This window comes from Mastomys coucha, unplaced genomic scaffold, assembly GCF_008632895.1.
Source record: "Mastomys coucha isolate ucsf_1 unplaced genomic scaffold, UCSF_Mcou_1 pScaffold9, whole genome shotgun sequence".
Taxonomy (NCBI): Eukaryota; Metazoa; Chordata; class Mammalia; order Rodentia; family Muridae; genus Mastomys; species Mastomys coucha.
In genome coordinates, this window is record NW_022196915.1 from 5,020,220 (window position 1) to 5,030,183 (window position 9,964).

Consider the following 9,964-nt stretch of genomic DNA (forward strand, 5'->3'; position numbering starts at 1 on the left):
CTCCCTTATGTGGACCAAAGTGCACTGATGCAGATTCTTCACAAATCCAGATGGCCTCAGGATGATCCCTTCAGTCAGGCACCCAAAAACCAACTCTGGGAAAGATAACTCTGCTTTGAGGGAGATAGAAAATCATGAAAGCAAACAAGGAAAAAACACATTGGGAAACTGGTAAGTTTTGAAATGATAAGGAAAATCAACCTCTATGGAGTTTCCACTAGCAACTCCCAAATGATGTATTAATTTGTGTCCACTGAGTTAGAAGCATCTAAGACAGTTGTCAGTAGTTAGAGCATCTTTTTTTTATTACTGCCCTCTAATATTTGGGCCAGTTGTGGATAAGATATTGAAGGAGATAGAGAGGTTTGGGTATGAAAAGAAACTCAGTAATTACTCTTTTCATGACAGAGAAGAATCCGTTTTAAGTATTGCTATCATTACTCCTATCCTGACAATTGTTAGCAGAGACTTCATGCCTCTTCCTAGTTTTCTATCCTGATCTGATCAGAACTACCAAGGTGTCAAGTACATCATGTGGTCAAGTACCACATCAAAAACTTTATTTAGATTGATAATATTCTTCTCTTAGAGTGATTTCAACTATTTGCATTTTAATACCCATTCAAAGGTTGTGTTTGAGTGGACAGGAGGAAGAAGATTCATTACCATGGGATCCATATGGCTGCGATACATTAAATGAACAAAATTTGGCTTTTCTTGGCTGCTTTATGAACTCTCCCATAAACCTATTATTTTAAAATGAAAACAATTTCAATCCATTGTTCCAAATGATGAAACAATCCAATGAACAATGGATGAAAGTATCCAATGAACAATGGGTACTTTGGTGATGATGTCAGGGCATGAATCAATATCTCTTAGTTGAGTGGATTGATATGTTACATGCATTCCACATGCTATTGATGGTACACAGCAGAGTGTATCTGTTTGCAAGCACTTCAAGGAGTTGGGAAATAGAGAGAATCTTAAAATGAGCTTTGGATTTCATCTAATGCTGCCTTCACAAGCTGTTCTGAGTCATGGAGAATTATATATTCTCAAATGGAAGAAACTCATAGCTGTGTATAATCTTTGGCTAAATATAATAAAACCTGTGACCATAGACATTGAATAGAAACCTAACCACAATTTTGGCTCCATTTACTGTTATATTGGCATAATTAATTCTTATTGGACTATTTAAACCTCTAGAGTGCAAAGACTTAGTCCTTTTCTGTTAGCTATACAGATTGGTGATGCTTGTTGAAAAGGTTATTGCTTAATATTTATCAGCATGTGCTCCCAGTGTTCTGGCAGTGAATGACTTAGTCTGTTTTTATTTTCATGAAGAAATAGATCCTGTTCAATATTTTGAAATCATTTCATTCAGACATCAATTTTTTTATCAAATATTTTCCCAGTAGTTACTTATGAACTCAACTTCTGTGTTAACAAGCATGGAGGGCACAATAAGAACAAGTGGTTTTTACTTCTCACATCTGGAGTAATTAATGGATAATAAGCCTAGAAGACAGAAGACAGTAGGGTAGACCACATGACTATGATCACAGTACCCAGATCTATCTAACTTGGTCTTGAAGGTGGGAACTGTTCCCTAAAGGGAGCATTTTCTGGAGATACATACGCAGTAGTCATACCTGGGATAATTTTTCTAAGTGAAACCCTGAGAAAGACCTTGGGGGAATGGTGTGCAGTGTCCAATCTCTGACATTAGTTCTAGAAACACTAGCTGAATGGGATCCTCTAGATCAAGCAGTCAGCCCTGAGCTGGGGCCAAAGCACTGTTCTAGAATGAACAAGCCTCATTCTTATGTACAAAACTCTTGTTTGAATCTCTGAAATATTTGAACAGTTGTGGTCAACAAGATTAGAAAGATAAGATACAACCAGTACTGCTTCAAACAGCGATGGCACCACCTATACAAATTATGGGTCAAAACTAAAGTAACTGGGATTTTTCAGTTGGGAAAAATGATAGCTGAGGGCAAACATGCCCTTTAACTTGATAAAATAGAAAAGGAGACATCAGAAGCTTTGCTGGTCTCCCAAGTCCCAGTTGCCTTGTGTCCTGAGGCCTCACTTCTACATTGGGGCATGAAGGGGAGCCAACAAGGGCCAATGAGCAGCAATACTCAGCCTCTGAGTCACCAATAGTCACCAATAGTCAGCCTCTTGATTGTGTGTCCAACTAACAAATACCAAACTGCTTTGCCTGACCTCATAGAGATGATCATCAGAAGGGCATGGGACCTCAGTTATCACCCCAGGCACAGCCCTTAATCAACCACTGGCAGATGGGAGATGAAAGTAATCTTGTCTCCTATTTTCCTCACTGAAGGGAGTCTGACATATGATCACTGTGAGAGCTGGCCTACAGTTAAACCATTGTTCTCTGCTGCTATTGTTGCCTTCACCATGTTTCCATTTCACTGTCTCCTCCCCTGCCCCTCACCCCAACCAATCCAATGGAGACAGCACCTTTGGAGTTCTTCAGTATCTTTAATAATTTTGCTTATTTTTGCATAGCAGATTTATGTTCATTGTAGACTAAAAGAAAAGTATACTTTATATCTAATGCTTCTTAGTATCACTGAATCCTGTATACAAACATAACTATAAATAGATCTACCAAGCATTTAATAATTTGGTGATTGTGACCTTAGATGTTTATGTTTCATGGAGATTATCGTATGGGTACTTAGGGTGTTAGTGATATTTTTGGAAATGAATTATGATTCTGTAGATGGGCTAGAGGTGCAGCCTTATTTTCTTATTTGTAACAATAGAATAGAGTCTCTTGCATGTGAACAAGTTACTTCCCAGCACAGCTACATTTGTAGAGATGGATTAGATTTGAAGAACTATGCTGCTATAATACCCCTAGATTGCATGAAACTGTAATTATCTCATAGTTACCTGGAATTTGCCATTGACACGAGTAGCTACCCTATAAAAGTGCATCACCCCGTGTATCTGACTTATCTTTGTAACAGATGGATTCTGTTGCAAGATGGGGAATTGAGGAATTGTAGATGTTAAGTTCCTGAAGTCATACTGAGGGTATACACTTCAGGGTTAGGACCACAATGGGGGATGGGGTAATTGATTTAATAAAAGATATATGAACTCAAAGGAGAAATCTCCACCACTATCTCACCCAAGTTCTAGGTCAGTTAATGTGGGATTTTCCACTTATCTGCATCCAACAGCAGAGGGTCCACATCCCTGTGGCTGTCTGGTGCCATTGACTAGATGAATCTAGGTGATGATTACAAGACAGGGCCCTGATGGAGGATCTTCACCCCTTTATTGACTTCTGCAGTAGTGACTTCTCCCGCCTTCCTTCCCTGTCATGTGTTTGCTATTTCTTCCCAGACTTAGTAGTTATTATTCCTGAGGGAAAAAGCTGACTCTTAAGCCAGGCTTCTCTCTGGCTCTCAGGTGGGCCATTATTGTAGAAGTTTTGGTTCAGCATTTATATGAACTCACAGAAAGAAATGGGACCAGGGAATGGGTTTTCAGTTCTGTTGACCATTAGAATCACTGAGACATTTTATTAACACCTGGATCCCTTCACTAGCACACTAAACTCAGAATGCCAGTGTGGACAGAAGGGCTGGAAGGCAAGACCTTCTGGAGGGAGGCAACCCTCAAGATGTTGCTACTTTCTCTTAAGATTGGGGACATGGAGTCAACAGGATGTGAAGGAGAAAAGGAAGAGGCAAAGATTAAAATGTATCTTGAGATTAATACTCAGAGGTGAGAACTGGCTCTTCTATCACTATCCCCTTTGTCTTCATAGAAGGAATCATTTTGGAATTTGCTTCCTTGTTTTGTGAGAATCCAACAAGAATTGGTTAAAATCTAATTGCTGGTTGTAAATATAAGCTGAAATATGTATACATTTGGATGAATCATAAGACTTTACTTCCACTGAAATCTAAATTAGTGAGCATGTAGCTTTTATAGATGACTTGTACATGAGATATAGAAACAGCACCTGAAGTCTTCATAATCTACATACTTTTGTTGGCTAGAACTTTGATCTGGCTAGCAATTTTCTTTTTTGATCAACTTGACACAACTTAGACACCCATGGGAAGATTTAACCTTAACTAATTGGCTTAACTGAATTCCAAATTGGCCTCTCTTGCATGTTGGTAGGGCATTTTCTTGATTATTGATTGGTATAGGAGAAGGAGAACACAACCCACTGTGGACCTGGTCTATAAAAATGCTAGCTGACTAATCCAGAGGGAGTAGGTCAGTTATCAGTGTGTCTGTTCTAGATTCTAAGTTCCTGTGTTGAGTTCATTCTTTCTTTGATGATGGACTGCAACCTGTAAGTTGTAAGCCATTCCTCTTCAAGTCACCTTTTGCTTTTTGTGATAACAGAAAGTAATCTAGGACAAAAATTTGTACCTAGAAAAGGGACCATTTTTTTTTAAGGCCATTTTTTTTTTTTTTATAAAGGTATTGAGGAAGCGTTTTGAAATTTGATCTGGAAAAGCAAGAGGATGGGAATTCTGAGAGAAATACAGATGTTGGTGGTTTAGCTCATGAAGTTTTAGAGAGAAAATTGAGAGTTCCCCAAAGGCTTTTTAATGATTATTTATGTGTATATTTGAATTAAGAATCTGTGGAAGTGAAATTGTTGCCTTACAGAGACACTTGATACTAGATATCCAAGAGTAAACAATCATTTGTAGTAATTAAACAAACAGTTAAATAAATAAATGAACAAATAAACAAACAAACAAATAGCATTATTGAGGTAAAATCCTTTGAAAAGTATGTCCTAAGGTTTGGCATGCAAAAACTAAGGTCCAGGGAGGCCAGAGCTGGATGTCAAGCTTGTAGCCAAAGATGACAATGTGTAAGTACTTCTACTGATGACTTTAAAGACATAAGAGATGCAAGATTGGGGGGCGGGGATGTCATGGGGATCAGCTAAGGCCTGGCTGTATGTAGCATGGTTAGAGACACTCAGGAGAGGCCAGAAGAGGCCATTGATGAGGTGTAGCCTTAGTTTCAGTAGAGGCCCCAGAATTTTGGAGCACGTTAAGACTATGGAACACGCAGAAAGTTCAGTGGCAAGTATGTAGTGGAGCCAGTCTTAGGCTATTGGATAAGCTATGTGTGCTTTGGATGGCAGAACTGGAGAAGTTGGACTCCCCGAACTCTTTGTTGCCCAGAGGATTATGTCATGAATAGTTGGGACTTTGGTTTTGTTTAAATGTTATTGCTTGGTGTTATTGTTGTTGTTTCCTATTAGAATAAGAACATACATAACTTGATTTTGATTTTTGTAGGAATCTGCCATTTAGAGACTGTGGACTTTAAAAAGATATTGAAGTTTGAAAACATTTCAAATTTTAATGAGAATAAGATTTTTCAAGCTTGAATTGTATTTTATAGGTTGATATTAACATGGGATCTTTTAGGTAAGCAGGAAAGGAAAGGTTGCAGTGTGAAGGTGATATGTGTATATGTCAAGTTGACAAGGGACAGAGCTGGTTAGTTGTCAGCTTGACACAAGCTAGACATACCTAAGAAGGAACATTGGTTGAAAGAATTGCCTCCATTTGATTGGGCTGTGAGTATGTCCCTGGGGTATTTTATAGGTTGCTAATTGATGTAAGAGGGCTCAGTCTAGTTTGTGCAGAACATGTATCAGCAGGTAAGCCTGTGCTGTTCAGAAGTCTGGATTAGTAACTAGAAGAAGAAAACCAGTTATAAATGTTAATCCACAGTCTCTGCTTCAGTTTCTGATCCAAGGTTCGGCCTTGAGTTTCTGCCTAAGCTTTAATTATGACCTTTAATCTTTAAACAAAAGCAAACCATTTTTTTCCCTCCAAGTTGCTTTCGGCAATTTTGTCTATCATAGCAACACAGAAAGCAAACTAGAAGAAACCCCTGCCCTGAAGCTTGGGAGAACTTCCCCTTTCAGTTACTGAGAGTTTGCTGGAAACTTAGAAGTAGAACATTTCAGCATTCCCTCACCTCCTCATCACAGCCCAAAAGCAGATGCTGCAAAGCAAGAGCCTGGAATCCAGCAATCTCCTGAAGTATTGACAGTGATAGAGGGCCCAAGTTGCTCTTTGCAACCCGGAGGTGCATGGTTTAACTCTACTCTATCTCTTAGCCCTGTCCCCGGATCAGTGCTTAAAGATCAGTGAACTCTACCTTTTCTAGACTTTTTTTGTTTTATTTTGGTTTGGTTATTTGGTTTTTTAAACTTCTGGGGAGCTTAGGTATTCACCGATTTAATGTATCAGCAAGGCACTCAAAATAAAGAACTCTTTCTCTTGACATGGCTCTTTCTGACTTTAGTTTTCAGGATCTATAAGTTAGATTGAAGGTGCTGAGCTCCAAGATGGTTAATTGAGTGTTGTTCATTTACTCACTCGGCCAAATCATTAAATGCTTCCTAACAACTGAACTGTGTTTTAGTACAGGGCACAAGCTCATCCTTCAAAGAAACTACAGATTAAGAAAAGGTAGTAATGCTTACACTATCCATGTATACTTTCAATTTCCTTAATATTGTTTTAACATTTCTTTCCTAAGAGTTGTGAAATGAATTATAAAATCCTCAGATTTCTCATGATCTTACAATTTTAAACATTTTCCTAATAAGATGGTATATTTGGAGGGCTTTAGGACTTTTGTGGACCCCCAAAATATTTTTCTACACTCAGTGTTGTTACAAAGCACCATTTGGGAGCATCTTATATTTATTTACTTTACATTTGAATGTTCAAGTTCAGAGATACACGCTTAAATGGATCTTTTCAAAAAGCAGAAAAAGATGGCAGCTGAGTAAGAGCTTTTTAAAGCTCTCTGCACAGACACAGTGAATTGAACAATTGTCCAAGTACCAAACTATCAGCAGAAGAGCTGAGGAAACCTTTTGAGAGCCTACAACACTTGTCTTTAGTAGAGCAGCATGAAAGGGGCATTAAAGAAGGAAGGAAGAAAGAACTGCTGCCATCATTCTCTCTCCCCAAGTAGCACAGTCTGGAGAGAGAGGTACCTGTCACTGAGGGAGTGACCACGGACACAACGTAAGCCCTCAAAGCACTTAGTACCAAGACAATCATACTGAAGTACAGTGCTGGGCCTAGCCTCACAATTTCCAAAGTGATATAAGACCCTGGAGAATTGCATTATGCCACATAGCAAAGAGACTACCCTGCTACTCTTTTTCCAACCTAGTTTGCAGCCATTATTCTTTCTCACTCATGATGGAGCCTTTAGATCACTTCTTGCACCAAGCAGAGACCTATGCAACTTTGAGTTGGACCTATGTATCAGTTTTAATGTTGGAGTAGAACAAAGAACACCTTCCTGTTATAAAAAACATTTGGGAGATTCTATTTGAGGATCCCATCTTAGATCATTTAGCTCTCAAATAAAAGACACAAAACCTTTATGTTTATAATAAGCCTTAAAGCACTAAAGCTGGGCAGATATCAACTTCTGTGTTATTTTGTTTACTTCTCTGTCAATATCCCAAGATATAACTTATTATTTTTTGCCTGGCCTACTCCTACTCCAAATTGCTGGTCCTCATGTCCATGTGTTCATGATCCACCTACCCCATGGAATGTTCTTCCTTCTTCTTCACATCTCTCTTTTGTGGTCTCTGCTTCAGACCCCAAGACCAGGAATTAAAGCTCTAGCTACCTCTCTTCTGCCTAGTTGGCTTGTATTGAAAGAACACAGAAGCATTTGAATACAAGCAGCATCAGACCAACCCACTACACCTTCACCTTCCTTCTTCCTGAGACTGTGCAAGCTTTGGTGGCTATGAGACTTAGGTATAATACACCCAGCCTTGCACCAGTCTTAGTACTCAAATCCTCTTGGTAACCACAAAGTAAAAGCCTATACAATAGACAAATCAAAAATAATAAGCAAGGTATCAAAACGCACTGCTACTTTACTAAGACCCTGCATAGTAATATCCTAAATATGAATGCATTAAATTCTCCAGTTAACTGGCAGAGTGACTGAATGAATAAATAAACACAAACAAAACAAAATGATCAACCTCTGGGGAGGTCTCTGCAAACACCAGGGTTGGCAGAGAAACAGTCTGCCGGAAGAAAAAAAGAAATCTGGTTCAACAGCATTTAGTAGTTGATGTTGGTTCAAACTTCTAGTCTGACACCAGGCAGTTTATTTTAGATGTATCCAAGTATAGTGCTATTTTGGAAAAAAAAAGTTTCCTGGTAACAACTGTACCAGTTCCATGTACACAATAAAGCTTAAGGTATGACCATATAGGAAACTCTTTTGTAAATTACATGTGACCTCTTCCATAAAGATAGTTTCTATAGCTTAAGAGCCTAGGGCAGGATCTGGTATGGCCTTTGTGTTACAGATAGTGTAGAGGTCACGCAGCTATAAAGTTCATGTGATATTTTTATAAGGATGATTGACTTAGAAACAATGCTCAGGACAAAGTTTAGGGAGGCAGAGTCTGGGATAAACATAATAGTCTGGGACATTCAGATGTGGTCTAAGCACACAGATTCTACAAGTAACAAGGTTGGCTATTAACTGCATTGACTCCCAGAAGGCTCTGGGTAGAACACAAATATGCATTTCTTCTGTTGAAGAGATAAACCTGAGTACTTAACATTTCTGGTTTTCCTGGTACTTATCTATAAGCATACAAAAGTTGTGTTCTCTACAAACCTTCTAAAACAAAACAAGACAAACAAAACAACCATATGTGCCTATAAGAGCTTTTTTTCCCAAATCTAAGGACAGTGAATGAAAATGAAGCAATGTACATGAAAACCCAAACAAAGCAGAAGGAAATACAGCAGTATTTGATATTCTAAATCTATTAGGTATTAAAATATATTAAAAATGATCAAGAAAGCCATCATATAACAATAAAGAGGTGGAGAAATTCAGCAATGGGAAATGGCTATTGTAAATACATATGCAGCCAGTACCAAAGGCAGTACTGTTCAATATAGTCATAGTCAGGGGCTCTTACATCCCACTACAAACAATGGATGCTTTGCTGGGAATTGAGCAAGAATTATCAGATCTCATTTATATCTATTGCCTAATAGACCCAACAAACACTATAGAAGCCCACCCAGCAGTTGCTGAATGTACATCTGTTTCATCAGTATGTGGAACATTCTCTAGAGGGGAGAGCACATTGAAGGCCAGAAAATATATCCCACAAACTAAAAAAATCAAACTCATATTGAGTATCTTCTCTGACCAATGTCTAATAATAAAGCTAGAAATCAGTAAGAACAACTTTGGAAGCTATACAAATACGTAGAAATTAAACAACTTATAATGACTTGTATTTGTTGTCTTTATGTTTTTGTGTCTGTGTGTTGTGTGCCTGTGTGTCTTGTTCCTGTGTAGTTCCTGTGTGTTATACATGAGTTGTTGTATCTCATCTGCATCTGTGTTCTCTCTCTCTCTCTCTCCCTGTGTGTGTGTGTGTGTGTATGTGTGTGTGTGTATGTGTGTGTGTGTGTGTATGTGTGTGTGTATGCAGATGAATGTATGCATGTATACACTTGTACCTGTGCGTATAGAGAATACAGTGGGACTTTGGATATCTTCTTCCTCTCTTCAGTTTATTGCCTCAAGATTAATTCTGTTAGGGAACCAGATGCCTGACATTTGGGCTAGGTTGCCCACTGAGCTCCTCAGATTCTGTCTTGACCCTGAGTTTGAGTGGTGGGATTACAGTCATACCTGGCTTTTTATGTGGTTGCTGGGGATTCAAACTCAAGCAATATCCAGTGAGCTATTTCTCAGTCCACTACTTAATTTTGCTCGACCAGTTGGATGTAGCAAGAAAGAAATCAAGAAGGAAAATCTTCAACAATTCTTTTTTTTTCTTTTAGATATTTTCTTTATTTACATGTAAATTTCTCCATTCCCAGTTTCCCCT